The 19,399-nt window shown below is 40.7% G+C and overlaps 1 pseudogene; it reads right to left on the bottom strand.

The window, feature by feature from the left end:
- Nucleotides 1–5,443: 5,443 nt before the first annotated feature.
- On the bottom strand, nt 5,444–19,015 carry LOC125357555 (annotated as a pseudogene).
- Between the last annotated feature and the right edge of the window lie 384 nt (nt 19,016–19,399).

Here is a 19,399-nt window from a genome sequence, read left to right on the forward strand (position 1 = left end):
AAAAGGTGACATTGTCCAAAAAGAAATGTACTCATTGCCTGACTTATGAAACTATAATCACTCTGCACATCACCCTTACAATAACAATAAAAAATGAAGGAGGATTATGGTAGCAGGTCAGCCTAAATCAGAAAAGTTTCCAAATCCTCTGTTTGCACAGAGTGAGGCTGGATGTGATGTGAGTCCTGTGATTCCAGCAATGACAGGAAACTGAATATAAATGGATCAAGGGTCAGGCACACACCAGAGAAAAACAGGGCTCCATAGTATTATACCTGCTTAGCAAGTATGAAACCCCGAGTTCAAATCCCCATACTGCTCTAAAAAGTAAAAGTCAAACCCTGTTTGACTTTTGTGCAATCTGTTCCCTACCTGTCTCTCAGACCAAATCCCATCTTGTTCTTAACTGTCTACTTGAACAAACTGAACCTCTTTCTTTCTGAGACCAAACATCTTTCTCACCCAGGTGCATGTCAACCTCACACTCACAGGGCTTTTCTATAGATTTAGAAAACAGGCCTATATGCCATATTTATCTACTCAGCCAAACAGCATTATAGTGGATATAAATACTGAAGCTTGAATTCCAAGGAAAGGAGCCAAAAAATAATGTATTTAGGAAAGGAATAAATAAGCTTCACATAAGCCAACCAGGAGTCCACCTCCTGTAAATCAGTTTAGGTCCTAAACCTGAGTTTTAGGGTCTCTTCAATATAGAGAATTACGTTTGAATAGCTACTCGGTGAACTTAATAGCTATAAAACCCTTAAAATTTTGAGAAGAAAATGTTTCCAGAAATTGCTCCTAACTAGTGGAGCCAGATCATGAAGCCAGACTCAACCCATCTACTGGCACAAAGATTTTCAATGTAGCTTCTCCCATCACTTTTAGAGGCTATTAGATCCTAGGCCGTGGGAAGTGCTGCTTCTCCAGGAGGACTCGAGGACAGGTCTGGCCGCTCTGTCCTGGCCACAAGTCCCATGGCTCACTGGACACTGGATCTGCTTGCCCTACTTCCTTTCTTCAATCCCAGACTCTGTGCCTCCACTTTCCATCCAAGGTCCCTCGCTCTCTTCTTTTGCCAAGAATCTCCTAGAAGCAACTGCGTCTCTTGTTATTTATAGTCCTTAGCATCACCCAGGAGCTTGTACAAAAGGCAGAATTGGAGTCCTCTTAATACTTTGAGACTGACTCTGAATTTTAACAAGAGCTACATAAACCTGTTAGGCTTGAGGGGCTGGGGATATGGCCTAGTGGCAAGAGTGCCTGCCTCGGATACATGAGGCCCTGGGTTCGATTCCCCAGCACCACATATACAGAAAATGGCCAGAAGCGGCGCTGTGGCTCAAGTGGCAGAGTACTAGCCTTGAGCAAAAAGAAGCCAGGGACAGTGCTCAGGCCCTGAGTCCAAGGCCCAGGACTGGCAAAAAAAAAAACAAAAAAACAAAAAAACAACTGTTAGGCTTGAGAAGCACCGATCTTAGCCATTTCTTGGCAAAATCAGTGTCAAATCCAAAAGTAATAAACTAACCTGAGCATATCTGTCAGTTTGATTGCACAACCTTTGTGCCATCAGAGCATGTTTCCTCCAAAGACTGGACTTGGCTCTTTGGCAATTCCACTTGGGTTCTCCTCCAGTTTCTTCCATAAACCTGGCCTTTCAGCCCAGAGGCAACTAAGTAGCTTAAACAAACAAGAACAAAATAAGATGAGAGAATGTTCCTTATAAAACTTAAGGTTGGTATTCCCATGTCAAGCAATGTGAGTCAGTCATAGAATATCACTATTATTGCCAAATAATATGTCATAGACCGATGTGAATTCAGCACAGTATCCAGGGATAGAAGAATTTGGTGATTTCCATTTTGAAAATAGAAACAGGAAGCAGGTGCTTAGATCACAGGCTTCTCCTGCCTCTGTTCTGATATTGTCTTGCTAATAAAGCTTCATTTTATTCAGATCAATTGCTTGGTAGAATAATATGTCCAAAAACACAGTTAAACCTACTTGTATTTGTTACATTAAGACATTTCCAGAAATTATGTATTGTTTCAGATATAAAAATTGGAGCAACTTTCTTTTCTTTTTTTCTTTTTCTTTTTTTTTTTTTTTTTTGGTAGGTCATGGGGCTTAAACTCAGGGCCCTGGGCATTGTCCCTGACCTTTACAGCCACAACTCCACCCTCCAGTTTTGGGTGGCTAATTGGAGATAAGAGTTTCATGTACTTTCCTTCCCAGGCTGGCTTTAAACTGCAATCCTCAGATCTCATCCTCTTGAGTAGCTAGGCTTACAGGTATGAGCCACAACTTTCTAAATCTTGAATTATATGCTCTCTAGAAATAGAAGTAATTGGAGTTCCATAATAGTGTTTATTAATATTACTTCTATGTAACAGAAGTCACGTATCATCTTTACCCATATTATGTTCATTCATATACATTTACATATATTACCTCCTTCTGAAACATCCAGATCCAAGCCAATGATGTCAGGATGTGATTGAACCTCGGTAACAGTCCATCCAGATAAACTACTATGTCCTCCATCCATGTACACACACACACACACACACACACACACACACACACACACACACACACATTAAGTAAGAGTTTGATTCAAAATGAGCTAAGAATAAGAATAATTTAGACAATGCAACCACATCAGAAACTTCACATGGAGAAAGTGATTTTCAGAAAAGGGATATTCAGAAAGCCAGATGGAAATTTCCCCTTTTCCACCACCAGTACCACCACTGCATCTGTGATGGGTCAAGAATGATGACTGTTTTCCTTTTAGCTACAGAAAACTCTTTTAAGAAGAATCATGAAAGTAAGTACAGAATTCAGAGAAGTGGGGGACAGGTGATTTTCTATCATCAAGGCCACCTATAAATGATGTTATTTATTTCCTATATAAATTCCATCAACTTACATTTTTAGGTGTTACTTGAACAGTTTTCTCTGACCCTACTTGAGTTTTCTGTTCCATTTGTTTGAGCTGCCTAGTCAAATTAATCACTTATCACACAAAAAAAAATGAGAAGAAATTAGCAAATATTTTCTCCCTCTAACACAGCCAGTGATACTCAGAAAGGCCAAAGAGTGTGTGTGTGTGTGTGTGTGTGTGTGTGTGTGTGTGTGTGTGTGTGTGTGTCCTGGGAATTGTCCCTGAACTTTTTGCTCAAGGCTAGTACTCTCTCTTTTTATTTTAACTTTATACTTTATTTTTATTTTTTGCCAGTCTGGGGCTTGAATTCAGGGCCTGAGAGCTATCCTTGAGCTTTCTTTTGCTCTTATCACTTGAGCCACAACTCTACTTCGGGATTTTTCTGTTTATATGGTGCTAAAGAACCGAACCCAAGGCTTCATGCATGCTAGGCACTCTACCATTAAGCCACATTCCCAACCCTAGGACTCTAACTCTTGAGTCACACCTCCACTTCCAGCTTTTTGGTTGTTAATTAGAGATAAGAGTCTCATGATTTTCTTGCCTGGGCTGGCTTCAAAGCCCTATCATCATATTTCAGCTTCCTGAGTAGCTAGGATTACAGGCATGAGCAACTAGTGCCTGGAAAAATATATTTGTAAATGTTCACTTACTTCTCAAGAATTTTAGAGAAAATAAAACCAAAGTGATAAAATTATACTTTTAGGTAAATATTAAACTATACCACCCCCCCACTAACAGTTCACCATTTCATTCCTTTTCTGTGAAATGAAGTGAATAATTAGAAAAATATGGAAACACCCCCCCAAACTGTTTTCTGATTTCCATTCCTTCTTTTTTGTTTAATTTCCTAAAGTACTTTTTTTTTTTATGAAACTCATGCTTAATGAGGAGCCTTATCTCTTGCCCTGAAATAATTGACCAGGAAGAAAGAGTTCTTTATTTCTGCCTTTTGGAACAATACCTTTGTCTCTTTCTAGTCCATCTTTTGAAAGATGTTATTAATAGAAGACAATAAGAATTTGTGTTCAAATTGCTTAATTTTACCATCATGAATGAAAAATATCCTATCTACTAAATGTTTTGAAACAGCTGCTTATCTGTAATTTAATATTTCAAGCATGCAATATTAGATTAAGCCAAATAAGTTTTACAGAGATTTATTTAGAGCATTTCACTTCTTGTTCTAGCTGAAGATCCTTGGCCTCCTCTTTTCTTCTTTCTCAATTTTTCTTCTCTCTCCCTCTCTTTCCCCCCCCTCTCTAATGTTCTAATGTTTTCTTGCTAGTAACACAGTTAAACTTATATTTGTTGCATTGAGACATTTCCAGAAAGTACATAGTTTCCCAAATCGCAATTAGGTAACACAACTTTCTTTTTTGTAGGTTGTGGGGCTTGAACTTAGTGCCTGGGTGCTGTCTCCTGAGCAATTCTGCTCTCCCTCTTCCCCACACCTCCCCCCTTTATCTTTTTTTTTCCCCAAATATTCACCAAAGTTTATTGTGTCATGATAAAAGACATTTCCTGAGAAAGCTCTATAATTACAAATAATTAGCATCCTCCCACGTAGTATACTTGTGTATACCAGAGAAAAAGCACCACTTCAGTGTGAAAGGCAACTGGAGAAAGATCCCAGAGGGTTTTGTTCAAAAGAGGAGCAATGTCACCAACAGTATTCTCAGCAATTTGTAGTCATGTTCTATTCTGTTCTTCAAGTGACTTTTCTAATCTGTAAAAGTTTTACATTTTCTGGATAGTTCTACCCTGTTGATGACATTTGCCCTATCAGGTAAATTATAATTTAATTTACCCAGCATTCTGATTTATCAAATCATTCAGTCTCTCTTGCTCAACTAACAATCTCTAAAATTTTATCTATCCCTATGTTAGATGGCATATTTGGCAATTCAGTAAAAGGAAGTTGATCAAATTCCAAAACTGCCAAATTAAAAAATACCTAATAACAAAAATTGAATTAATTACACACAGTGATTAAATTCTAAAGAAATAATTGTCTCCAGGAGGATCTTAAGAGAAATTCTGATTAGTTGGGGGTGGGGGGAGGAGATACCCTTAATGACTAGGTTAGTAATAGAACATGAGAAACACTGAAAATTTCTGTACCTATATCACAAGAAGAAGCTATAGAAGGGGGAAGCCAATTAAAAATAATTTGCAAAAGAAATGTTAAGTTATTCAGCTAAAAAATATCTTCCCTTTAGAAAAATTTAAGACTAGAATGACTGATTTTTGTTTGAACTGTTATTTTTGTATCCTATAGAAAAGAGGTGATTATTAATGTTTGAGCACTAAGGAGTAATAGATTTTAAAAAGGTGGTAGGGAGGGAAATCTCATTTGACCTGGTTTTATTAAAAGCTGCTCTAGCCACCTTCATCCAGCATTGGTGTCCAAGTAGGTTGCCAACACAGCTTTGTATCATTCGGTCCATCCCCAATAGGTGGGCAGGATAGTCTTTGGTAATTGCTGGCAAACTACTTCTTATTCTGGGCTGGTTGACTAATTGGCTTTACATTCCAAAAGTATCTTCATTGTGAACAATCTTCTCCAGCAGGCCCAGGAGGAGCCAAATGAACTTTCTGGTAAATGTTTTGATTTTGTGAAAATTTTTGGAATGAGTGTTGCAAGTTTGGGGTCTGGATGTGAAATGCCGAGGAGGTGCTGCTGGATAGCCATGGATCTGATGCAGGTTGTACCTAGGTTCTAGGTTAACAGACTTGTTAATGGTGTGGACTGGTCCCATGGCATATGCTGAGTCTTCAACACCAACAGAACTACATGCACTGGAATTCCAATTCTTCCAGATAGGTGCATTCTGAAGGTCTTCACTGTAGTTTTGTCCTACTATTCAATGTCCTCAGCATCTATTGAATAATTCAGTTGATCATCTGGCCTCATGCCTTCTACATCAATCAAATATCTGCAGATGAGATAGCCAGTTCTGCCATGGGTGCAGTGGACACCAATAAGTTTGCCATTGTCTTTATTTTCTTTCAAAAAACCATTAACAGCACATTTGAATTTAAAAATAGTGTCATCATCAGGCATCTGATGCCCAACTGTAAATATTTAATTTAATTTAATTTATTTATTTATTTGCTTATTTATTTATTTATTTATTTATTTGGCCAGTCCTGGGCCTTGGACTCAGGGCCTGAGCACTGTCCCTGGCTTCTTCCCGCTCAAGGCTAGCACTCTGCCACTTGAGCCACAGCGCCGCTTCTGGCCGTTTTCTGTATATGTGGTGCTGGGGAATCGAACCTAGGGCCTCGTGTATCCGAGGCAGGCACTCTTGCCACTAGGCTAAATCCCCAGCCCTGTAAATATTTTAAAATAAGAAATAGTTTCTGGCAAATCCTTTATTAACCTGGCATGGTGATGCACACCTGTAATCTCAGCATTTGGGAGGCTGAGGCAGGAGGAACTTGAATTCAAGGCTAGTCTGAGCTACACAGCAAGACCCTGTGGTTTATAATATCGCTGAGTATATGTTAAATCAATAATCAATCCAAGCTCTTCATTTTGTTCCTGGACTCTGTTAAACAGATCCAAAGGGGAAAAGTATTCTGGAGCAAGATTCACTTCAAACTTCTTTTGCAAAGGAACTTTGAAAGCAACAAAATGAGTCCCAGGCATCAGATGTCCAACTGGTAAGTAGTCTTTCCACCTTTCCGGGACCTGGTTTCCGCCTTTCTTCTTGGCTGAGGGACGTCCGGAAAAGTAGCATCCCAGACCCCAGCCACTGCAGATGTGATGACACATGTTCATGCAGTCATCGAGATATTGCCTGCCCTGTGCCAGACGGACCAAAGCCGTGTTTGCAGCGACCTGCGCAGCACAACGAGAAGCTGGGTAACCCCCCTTTATCCTTTTCTGGCAGTATTAGGGCTTCGACCTTAGAGCCTTGTGCTTGCTAAGCAAATGATCTTAATCTGTTTTTTTGCACTAGTTACTTATTTTATCTCATTGCATATTTCATTTTATTTTGTGTTGGTACTGGAACTCAGGACTTTGCACTCTCACTTATTTTTGTGCAAGTCTATCACTCTATCACATGAATCACCTCTACTTCCCTTCCTCAGTTTTTCTATCTGCCATGCTGGACATCAGCTCTGAAGGGCTGCAGAAACAGACTTAGATGCTATTTTAGTAACTTTACACTAAACCAACAATGCAATTTATAGCATTTACAAGGAGCCTTCCATGTTCCTATCAACTGTAGCTTCTTTGCTCTGGAAACCAGCACCAGATGTTACATTTCCCATGAGTCTTTGACTACCACAGCACCAATGGACCAAATAGAAATTGCAAAAGCAGCAAAGACATAAAGCTTACTTTTTTCAGCTCTGGCTTCACACTGGTCTAACACAAAAGAAGAGGTGAAAGTTGCATGGGGAAGTTGGCTATCAACAAATGGCTGGTTCTTTGAGACTGATCTGAGTCTTCCACTTGACAGGCTTTTAAGTACTCAAAATGCAATGCAATACCTCAAAGAGTTCTATGCAGTGGCCCGTGTTCTTAACAAGATGGCCTTGAAGTGCTTTACCTTTCAAAATAAAGCTGAGGTCATAGATCTTGGAGAGTCCATTGCTGTGCTCTGAAAGAATCTTGCTTGACACATATCAGATATTTTTAAGGATAGAAACTTAAAATGGCCAAGGTAATTCTGTTTCAGAATAAGACAGTGATAGAAACCACAAATCATTTTTCATTAGATTATAGTATCTAATAAAGAGGAGTCTGGATTTAAATGGTCTGCCCTTCAAGCGCTACACTAAAGCAAAGCCATCTGTTTTATGAAATGCATGCAGTTCAGACCACTGAAAGTCCACCCCTTGCTTATACACTCAGTCTATTTATGCTTATCTGCCTCTTCCTGGGCCCAAGCCCTTTGCACCTGTTACTAAAGCTCAAGTGCTTAACTTCATGCCAGGTAGATAGGGACCACAGTCTAGGCCTGGAAAAAAACATAAGACATGAAGAAAGGGAAACTGGGAGACACAAGTACCCAATCTTAAAGTATTGGTCATGTTCCATTAAAAACACTCATGTTTAGCACAAGGGTTTAAAATAATAATCAAACTGGTAGCTAACAGCCATACTAAATATGATTGGGTGGCTCATGAAATCATCACCGTTGATTGCTTTTCTTCTCCATTCCTTGCTCTCCCATCCTTGCCAAATGTTTCCTCTTCTTCCTTTGTTCATCTTTTCCCCTCTGTTCCAAGCCCGAAATATAATTTCACTAAACATAGTTTTAGTTATCTACTTGTGTCTAGTCCTTTTGCTTTCATGTTATGTGTAGCATCATTGAATTATTTTCTTAAAACTCCATTACGTCTTCTTGTTCCCCTAGTTAAGAACTAGCACTAGCCTCCTGTTGTTTAGAATCTTTGTACTGCAGCACAAAAGTCTTTCCTCATTGGGCCCTGACTTTATTCCATGAGTCATTCCCCACCACTTCCTTTGAGAGAACAGCCCCCCCCCGCCCCCCAACCCCCACCCCCGATTGTCTGTAGGACCATTTTTCCATTGTAAGTCTATCATGTTAAGATTCTGAGTGGCCAACTTTGATGGGACAGAGTACAGGACACCTAAATCACCTGAAGGGCATGTGTTGGTACTCGGAACAAGGGAAAAGCAATTGTTTGTTTAAGATACACCAAATATGTGTGCTCTCTACAGCTACTGAGAGTAGATTAGAAAGAGAAATCCAGTAGGGTATTCCTGGGAGGCAGAGGTTAGATTCTGATCCTTCTGTTGGAGCAGGCAGACAGCAGCCTTGAGGCAACTGGCTCTAGCCCACTGGCTACAGAGAAAGTAAATCCTCCATAGTTAGGTTGCCAACCCCAGATCATGGAGACAGGCTGAACACCATCTTAGCCATGAGTGGGCAAAGTGGATGCCATCATCTCTGGAAGTTTTCTCTGACCCGTGTCCTGACTCCACTGAGCTCCCTTCAAACTCCACCATCAGCTATAGCACAAATATTGGGCCATGTATGGGAGTTATGTTTCTTCACCTGCCTCTGTTGCCATGAGAGCTTGTTGAGCAACATCTCATAATGTGGAACAGTTCAAGAAATGAGCCAAGCACTTGCAGAAAGCAAAGTCAGGGGAAGGTTGGTTGGAAACCCTCCTTGTAAGCAGGATTGTGATCCAGCATTCCTCCACAGAACCGGATCCAGGATGCGCACAAAGTTAGGGACTTGCTGAGTCCCTAATGGTATTTCCCACCTTGTAGGGTCACCTTCATTTCTTTCTCAGATTAAATACTAAAGTCCAATATTGTTACCATAGAAGCTTTAGGAATTTGATTTTCAAAACAAATGGTTTGAGCTATATGACTTATCATGGTTTTGATTTTCAGGGCTTCTGTAGTGCAAGTTTTCAAGTCTCCATGTTTCCTTCTTATCTCTATTTTTCAAGCATGTGAAATTTCAGAATACTTCCTTTCATAATACCTATTACTCTTAATTTTAAAAAGTCAACAATTCATTCTAAGCATTTCTTATTTTTTTGTTTCAATAAATAAAATGTTCATGTTTGTATCATTGTAATTAGCAGAAGTATGAAAGGACAATGGTGACTTGACTGCTTTGCCTACAGGAGTCTTTTCCCCCTATTTTAAACTTATTTTTAATTATTTTATTTTTTATGTACTAATTTGTACATAGTAAGGAATTTCAGTGCAATGTTTCCTTGTGTACATATTATGTATTGTATTCACCCTTTCTATTACTGTTTCTTATTCTCCCTCTTCCTTCCTCTTCTAATAGTTCCCTGCTTCTAATAGTTCCCCTTTACTTTCATCACCATGGTTTGTTTGGTTTTGTCCCACCACTATCACTCCCTACACCTCTGGAGCTTCCACAAATGAGATAAAACATGCCATGCTTGTCTTATTTCACTCAACATGATCACATGGTATTTTCTCAAAAAGATAAGTAATGGTGTCCATTTTTAGCTATTTATTTGTATATTAATTTATACTGGGGATCAAATTCAGGGACTTACACAAGCTACCACTGAGCTACATCCTAGCCCTAGTCTTTTTAAATTAAAAAGTAAGTTTTATCCAGATGGCTAAGTTTACAAAATAAAGACAGTGAAAAGCCATCCCTTGGTAATCAAACTTGCAAAGAACATGAGTTCAGTTCAGTGTGAATCTTAGCCACATGCCCAAGTGCTATACACATGATTTGTAAACACAATTAAGTCACTACTTTCTCTTTACTCCAAGCAAATGAGTCTATACTGTACACTGGTATGCTGCAATAAATAATAATTATTAACACATATACCTTTATATCTTATTAAATTAAATTAATTAATTCTGCCATTTGTGGGTCTTGAATTCAGGGCGATGACACCATCCCTCAGCTTTTTTGCTCAAGGCTAGTTTTCTACCACTTTGAGTGACAGCTCCACTTCCAATTTTCTGTTGGAAACTTGGAGGCTTTCCTGCCCAGGCTGGCTTCAAACCTCAGTCCTCAGATCTCAGCCTCTTGAGTAGCTGAGATTACAGGCATGAGCCACCAGTACCCAGCTTTTACCTTTTCATTTTACATGAATGAAGACATTCTCACATTTTTTTTCTAGAAGAAGTGCAAATTAAAGAAAGTCTAAAATGCAAAAGAAAAATTGCACCAATCAAATTGTAATTTGAGGCTGGAGATATGGTTCAAGTAGTAGAGTACATACTCAGCAAACCCAAGGCCCTGAGTTCAAAACTCTAGGACTTCCAAAAAAATAAAACAAAAGGTACAGCTTTTGTGCAATTACCTTAGTGTGAAGACAATATATTTAACACTTTATGTTGAGGTACATCTGCAAGGCTTTCTGTGACTTGATTTCCAGATGGAGCTACAGTGCCCTGTGGTAGCTCTCCTAATTGGATATGCTGCTGAGAGAGACAGAGAGAAGGGAGGAGGGAGGCTAGCTTTTTGCCTGTTTAGAGCACATGGTTCTCTGTGAACTCTAATTCAGAGCACTGCTTAGTCTGCTGGTTGGAGGAATCTGGCCTGCAGGGCCTGACTTCAAAAACAGAAATAATGAGAACTCCCAATCCTGGTTTCTACTTTGGCCTTAAACTAGCTCCTATTGTGCTCCATATGGCAGGACATATGTTTCTTGCTGCACACATTTAAAACATCTGAAAATAATATTTTCCTGATCGAGCAGCCATTAGGGATGAGGCAGCATTTTCTGAGCAAAGAATTGAGTCCATGGTGAGCCTGAGAGGCAGCATCACCCAGGCATCAGGGGACCAACACCAGTCCCGCCCCCCACCCCTCACCACCGCCCATCACAAATACAAGGGCTCGAAAGCCTCCTGGATAGGAGTCAGCAGAGCATCCTCAGTCTCTTCAGCTGTCCCCTCACTCTCTTCACAAGCTCATCATATCATCACTGCCACACAATTTGCCTTACAATAAGAAAAAGAATGAACCACACATCAAGTGTAAAAGCAGTAGTGAAATGCACCTATTTTAATAGATGCAATTTTGTAAATCATAGCTGTATTTTTTTTTAACAAAGAAAGTTGAAGGCCCTGGAGATTCCCATTTACATTGTGGGTGAACACAGAACACCCTTCTCTAATTAGCTTGGATCAGGCTGCATTGGGCCTGCCTGGAATTCTGGGAGACAGACCATTGAGTTTGGCTGATGGTGTGGTCCTGTAATTCTGCACGATTTAGCAGTGAGGATTGGATGGCAAGGAGATTGAGGGCACTGGATGGGGGAAATGAGATGTTTGAAGATCCATGGGTTATGAAAGGGTACAAGACAGACAGAGCATTATGCTTCTACTTTGGCCTTGATTAGCTTCTAGTTGAGTACAAGAGAGAGGCTGATTCATAATGGAGGCTGAGCTAGCATGGCTGAATGAAGCAGCTTAGCAGGCCTTGGGGAGGGAGCATTTGAATGGAGTTCCTAAGTCAGGAGTTGGTAGAAACAGCATGCAATCACCCTTCAAAAGTAAACTAAGCTGAGAGAGGTGCTCAGGGAACAGATAGGAAGAAAGGAAAGGAAAGAGGAAGGGAGGAAGGAAGGAAGGAAAGAAACAAGGAAGGAAGGAAGGAAGAAACGAAGGAAGGAAGGAACGAAGGAAGGAAGGAACGAAGGAAGGAAGGAAGGAAGAAAGGATGAAAGAAAGGGAGGTAGGAAGGTAAGGAGGGAGGGGGGAAAGAGGGAGGGAGCAAAGGAGGGAGGGAAGAAGTAAAAGAGAGAGGGAGGGAGGGAGGGAAGGAGGGAGGGAAGGCAAGCAGGCAGGAGGCATGAAAGAGGCAGAGGAGTGGTGGGGAGGGGAAAAGCACATTAGAGGTCAAGATGCAACTGTGGCCTGTCTGACCACTTTCACCTTCACTGCTCAGTCCCTGCTCCTGAAATGCTGACTTTCATTCATTTTACTTTTTCCTAGAGGTCTCCTTCATCTCCTTCCCAATCTTTACTGGTCCTTCATGTCAGCTCAAGATATCCCCCCTCTTTTTCTAAAATTTTCTAGATGTCTTTGGTCATAATTGACATTACTCTCTATTCTCAGCTCCCACATAGTTCATTCACTTTCCTCTTCTATGTTCCATTAGAGTGATTTGTCTTTTTCTCTTTCAAAAGAGAGAGTTTTTGTTCCTAAAGAATTCCATCTTTCACTTCAAAGTGTTCATTCAGTATGTGTCAAGGACTGTGTCAAGGGTTGTGTCAAAGGTATGTGTCAAGGGTTAAGAAGTAGCAAGACAGACAAAACTCTCATTTTATGCAGTTTACCTTTAAGACTTGAGGCTCCAAGTTCCATCCCAGGATCGGGAACGCTGCCAGCATCTGTCAGCTTCTTGGAAATACTCAGTTCCCCATAGACCTAAAGAAGCACAGTCTGCACTTTAACAAGCCCCCACTCCCACCCTCACGTGGGTTCATGTTCACATCAAAGCTTGAGAAATCCTGCTTTAGAGGGACAAATGACAAGCAGGTAAAACAGGCACACCAAAGATCCTGGGAGAAGCACTAAAAATAAATCGGGATGAGAGGAATGAGAAAAATGGTGGTGGTCAAGGGATTCAAGCAAGGGAGATTTTGCTGAGAATTAATGAAGCATCTAATACAGAAAGCTATAGGCAAGGTAAAGTGGCAGTGTTCCATCAGGAACAGGTAAATTGAATTAGGCTAAGTGTAGCACTAAAGGGACTCAAGCTAGGGGAGAGTAGCAGTGGGGAAATCAAGCTACAAAGAGAAAGGGGAAAGCAACCCAGGGAAGGCTAGGAAGGGAGGCCAACACCCCAAGCCAGCTTCAGGTAACAGAGGAAGGCCATCCTTCCTGCTTTCTCTGAGGTGTCACCAGCGCTTCCTGTGCTCTAGTTTTTCATCATGCCATGTGCTTTCTTTGTTTTTTATTTTGTTTTTGTTGCCAGTCCTGGGGCATGGACTCAGGGTCTGAGCACTGTCCCTGGCTTTTTTTTTTCTCAAGGCTAGCACTCTACCACTTGAGCCACAGTGCCACTTCCAGCTTTTTTCTATATATGTGGTGCTGAGGAATCGAACCCAGGGCTTCATGTATACGAGGCGAGCACTTTTACCACTAGGCCATATTCCCAGCCCCCATGTGCTTTCTTAAGTTGCTTTCTTACTCTTCACCTAGGAAAGCAACTGTATGAAGACAGAACCTAGTATTTGCACTCATTATGCTATGATAAATGTACCATCAATCAGGTGAAGGAGAGATGGCAAAAAGGCAACAAGGAAACTCATGAAAGTAGACTTGTATGAAGAGATCTGTTCTCAATAGCATGTGGCAATATTAAGCTGGGGGCAATAGCTAGCTCCCTGGTGAGGCAAAACACACCCATCTGAGGCCACTTGATTCCAAGAACAATACTATAAGGCAAGTAAAATGTTTAGCCTTACAGTTTATAGAACCAGAAAGTAGTAGATAGGTAAAGAATTAGATGAAGTCATCTGGAAGTCCTTTTAATATATGAAAGAGGATCAAGTATAGACAATACTATATAGCTTAAATATACTCTTATATTTGGTTCACTAGTTGTAGAAGTGGTTTCTAATTATTAGCTAGAAATAAACTTTGTAAGTGGCAGAATTCAGCTGCAAATGCAAATCCAACTACCTAACTCAGAAATCCCAAGTTCAAGGGCAAAGCCATTCCTGGAAGAAGGACACCACCTGGGAGTCCTGTTATTAAATCTCATTATAATATTCATGCAGTGAGGAGAAGGAGAGCATAGAGAATTGGAAATAATTATCTAGGTGAGCTATAGCCATATGGTCTTCCCCAAATACCTCAATTTTAAGATGAAGGCTCCTTAATCAGCCTTCCAAAGGAATGAAATTCTGACACTTGTAGCCACATAAATGAACTCTAAGGTCATTGTACTTAGGGACATAAGCCAGACAGGAAAGGAGAAACAGTGTGGGATTCTACTTACAGGAAGTACCTATGAAACTGGGATTTAGACCTCAGGCCCAAAGTGAGGAGTCCCAAGTTAGGTCCAGCCATTGGCCCCCACATGCTAAATAAAGACACATGGTGAATGTCATAGAAAGGGGATTTAGTACCTGGCAATCAGGGGAAGACAGTATTTCAGGACATCTTAAGCTGTCTTCTGAGGTGCAGTCATTGACTTCAGGTTAAATAGGGGGACTTGGGGCAGGAGGTAAGAAATGTATGCACAGTTGAAGCAGTCCCAGGTCACAGATGGGGCCTGGTTGATCATTACCTCAGTCTTTGTCCCTGGAGGAGTTATGGAGAATTATTATCACTTTATTACTTGAACAGAACAGAAACAAGGTAATCTCCTGAGTTTTTGGCTGTCTCCTTTAAGATGATAAAAAGAAGGCCCAGTCTGTTTGAGGGATAGTTTGCTTTCCACATGAGATGTTTATCAGTAATTTTTCTCTTTCTCAGAACCAATATGATTGCAAAGTGACTACTGCAGAGAATAGTTCAGATTAAAAAGGCACACATTAAAAAGGCTTTTATTTAACTCATAGAACCCACAAAAAGCATCTTTCAGGTTGCTCCTTGGAATAGTCAAATTCAAAAGGACTGAAGGTGGGAGGATCCTGGCTGGGAATGGGGAAGGAAGAATTGGAAGTTAGTATTTAAAGCATACAAAGTTTCAGTTGAAGATGAGAAAGTTCTGGATATGAACAGTGGATACTCACACAATAATGTGAATAGACTTAATGTCACTGAACTGCTCACTTAAAAGTGTCTGAAGTGGTAACTTCTACACTGTGTTATTTGACCACAATGGAAAGGAAGGTTCTTGCTTCACTTCAGACTTATCATAAGCATTTCATCATAAGCATTTGTTGAAGTCTTCAATACTGAAAGACAAAGTCTCCTATTTCAAGTCTGTATGTTTATGTCACATACACACAATCATGGGCAATTTGTAATAATGATAAGGAGAGGTAATGCTTACTGAGTATCTGCTGATTTAAATGTTGCACATGTGTTAATGCACTCAAAGTGCAGAAGAGGGCTGTAAAATGGGACTGTGGAATCTGCTTTTGTTCCATACTTTCTCTCCTATAGTGTGTGTGTGTGTGTGTGTGTGTGTGTGTGTGTGTTAGAAGGCCTTAGTCTTTCACTATTTCAGAGTCTCCTGCTGAGCTTCAAGAATAAACAACTCTAAGAAAACTGATGGAAAGGTGAGATTCTTGGAGCAGTCCTGACTCAGGTTCTTAAAGTAAATAACCATGTGACCCCAAAAGATTCCCCTGGTTTCTACAAGTACATTCCTTAATATTTATATCATCAGAGCTTTAAACATGGGACCTCAGAGAGGCAAGGGACTTATAGTATTATAGTGAAAATAATCTACCTAACTGCATGCTGATATTCTCACAGTGTAAAAAGAAGACTGAATAAAACTTGCATACGTGTATATATGTAATTTGTTTGTTTGTTTCACCCAATGCAGTATCACAAGAAGGGCTCCATCTTCTTAGATGAAGGAAAAGCATGTCCTGGTCGTTTGCAGCTTTTCAATATCCATGGTAATATGACCACCTCTCACCTTGTCTTGACACGCTCATTAGAAACAGGACTTTGCAGGTTGACTTGACCAAAGCATTGTTTTAATTCTTCTGACATGAGTGGGAGTAGGACTGAGCTAAGAATTCTCTGTCATTGTTGCCGCTGCCGTGTAGGAAAAACAAAAACCTAGAAAATAAAGCAAGGATGATTGAACCTCTAGCCTTGGCCCTGCAGGAGCAGGTGTAATGTCTGTCAGCCCTTGGAGAGTAAAGCAGCCTACCAGCACTTACAGGGCCTGCTGTTTTGCAAGAAGTCTTAAGTGAACACAATGAGACACAAGGCTGCTTTGTGGAAGACAATGACATCCATTCAAGTGCCTCTCATTAGCTCCTTTATACTCCACTGTTTCGCTCAGACTTGTATCCAGAATTATTCTATTTTATTAACTAGCCTTGTAGAGGTTCAGAAAAAAAGACACTTAAAAAATGTGGGGTGGGAAGCTGAGAATAAAAAAAAAGAAAGCCAAAAAGGTAGTACTTTCACTTCATTCAACCCTGGTGTTCTTCGTTCACTGCTTGTAGAAATGCTTTCTAGTCACCATTTCTTCCAGCAGTGCTTTGATGAGAAGAGCCAACAGCTTCCCAGAAGCACAAACTCCCAAGTGTATGCGTGAGGTTTAAAATAAACTCACTTCTCTAAAATGAAGTGGCCCCCATAGGTGGCAAAGAAAAATGCCCATCTGTTGCTTTTCTTTCTATACTTGTTAACTTAGTCTATTTTCTGTTGCTATGATCAAATGCTACAGATTGAGTAAGTTATAAAGAATAAAGGTCTGGGAGTGGTGGCTCACATCTGGATTCTCAGCTCCTGAGGAGAAAGAGATTGGGAAGATCTTGGCTCTCTCAGTTTAAGTATGGCTTTAGGCAAAAGGGCAAGATGTCATCTGAAAAATAACTAAAGAAAAAAGACTGAAGGTGTATGTCAAGTGGAAGAGCATCTGACTAATGGGTGTGAAAGTCAAAGTTCAAATCTCAGTAATGCTAAAAGTAGAATAAAGGATAAAAGTTCCTTTATCTCCAGGTTCTGCAGGTTGGTAAATGCAGGATCAGATGACTGCTTCTGGTGGGACAATTCTTGCTGGGATTTTGCATTGAGTCCCAACGTAGCACACGGTACCACATAGTGAGAGAATGTCTTCTTCTGGTACACTCACATTCATATTGAATTAGTCCTCCCTCTACCTTAAATTTGGCCTCATTTACCCTTTATTAACCCCTTGAAAGTTTCACTTCCAAATAGCACTGTCAGATTCCACCCTCTCGATGTAGCTGGCATTAAATTGCTGTAGGAATTTTCGTGGGAACTTTCAAACCATAGCACTTTTAAATACCCCTTGTTACAAAAGTCCTGGAAATTGGACAGGAAAGCAGTTCATTAAGTCTCTGGCTCATTCTGTCTCTATCCACTTCCACAAATTCCTCAGAGATCAATTCCACTGAGTCTTAACTATGATGAAAGAAATCATGCCCAATACTTCCCAAAAAGCCCAGTCCACAATTTGTAAGAATGTTTGTGGTCAGGAAATTTAGATTTTTGTTCTGTGGTTTGAGCTTATTATAGTTCAACTCCACAGTGTGTAAAGGGAAATAGATGGCAAAAAGGTTGTGTCCTGCCAGAGCTGTCTGTGGAGAAAGGGAACAATGGAAGAACTTGGCTAACTACTGAGCTAGGTGGGGAGATGGGTGTGATGACCAGTGCTTCCTGGGTAATGTCCTGGGGCAGCCACTGAGATAAATCTTCGGGTAGGCAGCCATTATAAAGAGTAGCTAGGACTGGGTGCCAGTGGCTTACATCTGGAATCCTAACTGCTCATGAGGCTGAGATCTGAGGATTGTGGTTCAAAAGTCATCCCAGGCAGGAAAGTCTGTGCAAGGACCCTTATCTCCAATGAACTTTAAAAAAAAAAAAAAAGGCAGAAGTGGAGCTGTGACTCAAGTGAAAAAGAGCTAGCTTTAGGGGAAACAAAAAGCCCAGGAATAGTGCCCCAAGTTCAAGCCCCAGGATTGGTACACACTCAGGCACACACACAACACACACATACAAATGCAATGACTGAACAGTTGGAAACACAAAGCTTTGTTGCCAGTTGTAGTGGCAGAAATGAACATATTTCAGCCAACACCAGAAAAGAGTAATCTGTTACTGGGCCCTTCTGAAAACACCTAGGCATGTTCATGTAGAGTACAGCAGCAGATTAGTACATCTGGTTCTACCCACAAATGATAATTTGGGAGGATTATTGTTTAGATATGAAATGTCCTCCAAAAGATTGTGTCAAAGGCTTTGCTGCTAGCTTATGGGCTTTGAGAAAGTGGTTAGATCCTGAGGGCTCTGACCTCATCTATTGGTTAATCTATTAATGGAAGCATAATTGGATAGTATTTTGGGGAAGTGGGTGAAACAAGGAGGTATGGAGGAGTCGGAGAAAGCAGGCCATGCTCTGGAAGGGTATATCTTGTCCCTGACCTCCTGCCCATTCTGTTCCCTGGCCATCATGAGGGTAAAAGCTTTGCTTCACTGTGTGTTTCTTGCCATGATATTCTACCTTACCATAGGCCCAAAAGCAATGGAACCCAAGGACTGAGACCTCGGAAACTATGATCAAAATAAAGTTTCCTTAAGTTATCTCAGGCATTTTGTCATAGTGATGAAAACCTGACTGACACAAGGAGATGTATTTTGGCACTTAACAGACAAAAGCTTGTGTTTATCTATGTGATCAATTCATTCTTCATTTTACCAACCAGTGAATACAACAGAAGTCATACATATTATTATGTCTAACTTATAAGAAGTTCAAGCTCTAGCTGCTTTTGGATAGAAATTCAGTCATTTCCAGCACAGCTCTCTGCCAATATCCCTGTTTCAGGGAAGTTCTAATGCATCTATAGACTGGTTTTCATTACCAATTTCTTGCAGTGGCTGAGGAAATGCAGACAAGGCCCTTTCCCCGCCCTCCCAGTTACATGCCCACTCTGCACCTCCGTCATTCCGTGGCAGTGGAAGCTAGAAGTCCACTGCTACTGAGGGCCAGGCTGAAAGCTCCCGCAATCCAGCCATGTGACTGTGACAGAGACATCCATCTGCTGACCCTTGTGCCTTGCTGTCTACCCTGTCACCACCTCCATCAACACAGAGCCTTCCATCTTTGCAGCCCCACTGCATACACCTGAAAGTTTACCTAAACCAGCATGGAGCCTGGTGTAAGAGTATTATTGTCTCATTCTGTATTCTTTCCAGAGATGACCCACAGCAACACAACACTGCTCGCTCTCAGTGTCACTTTTCCATTTAATATCACAGCTCTCTTAATTGCCATATTCACAGAAATTTTTCCAATACTCTAGGCCTTATTTCCCCATACAGAAGAGAAA

The sequence above is a fragment of the Perognathus longimembris genome, chromosome 9, assembly GCF_023159225.1.
Source record: "Perognathus longimembris pacificus isolate PPM17 chromosome 9, ASM2315922v1, whole genome shotgun sequence".
Lineage (NCBI taxonomy): Eukaryota > Metazoa > Chordata > Mammalia > Rodentia > Heteromyidae > Perognathus > Perognathus longimembris.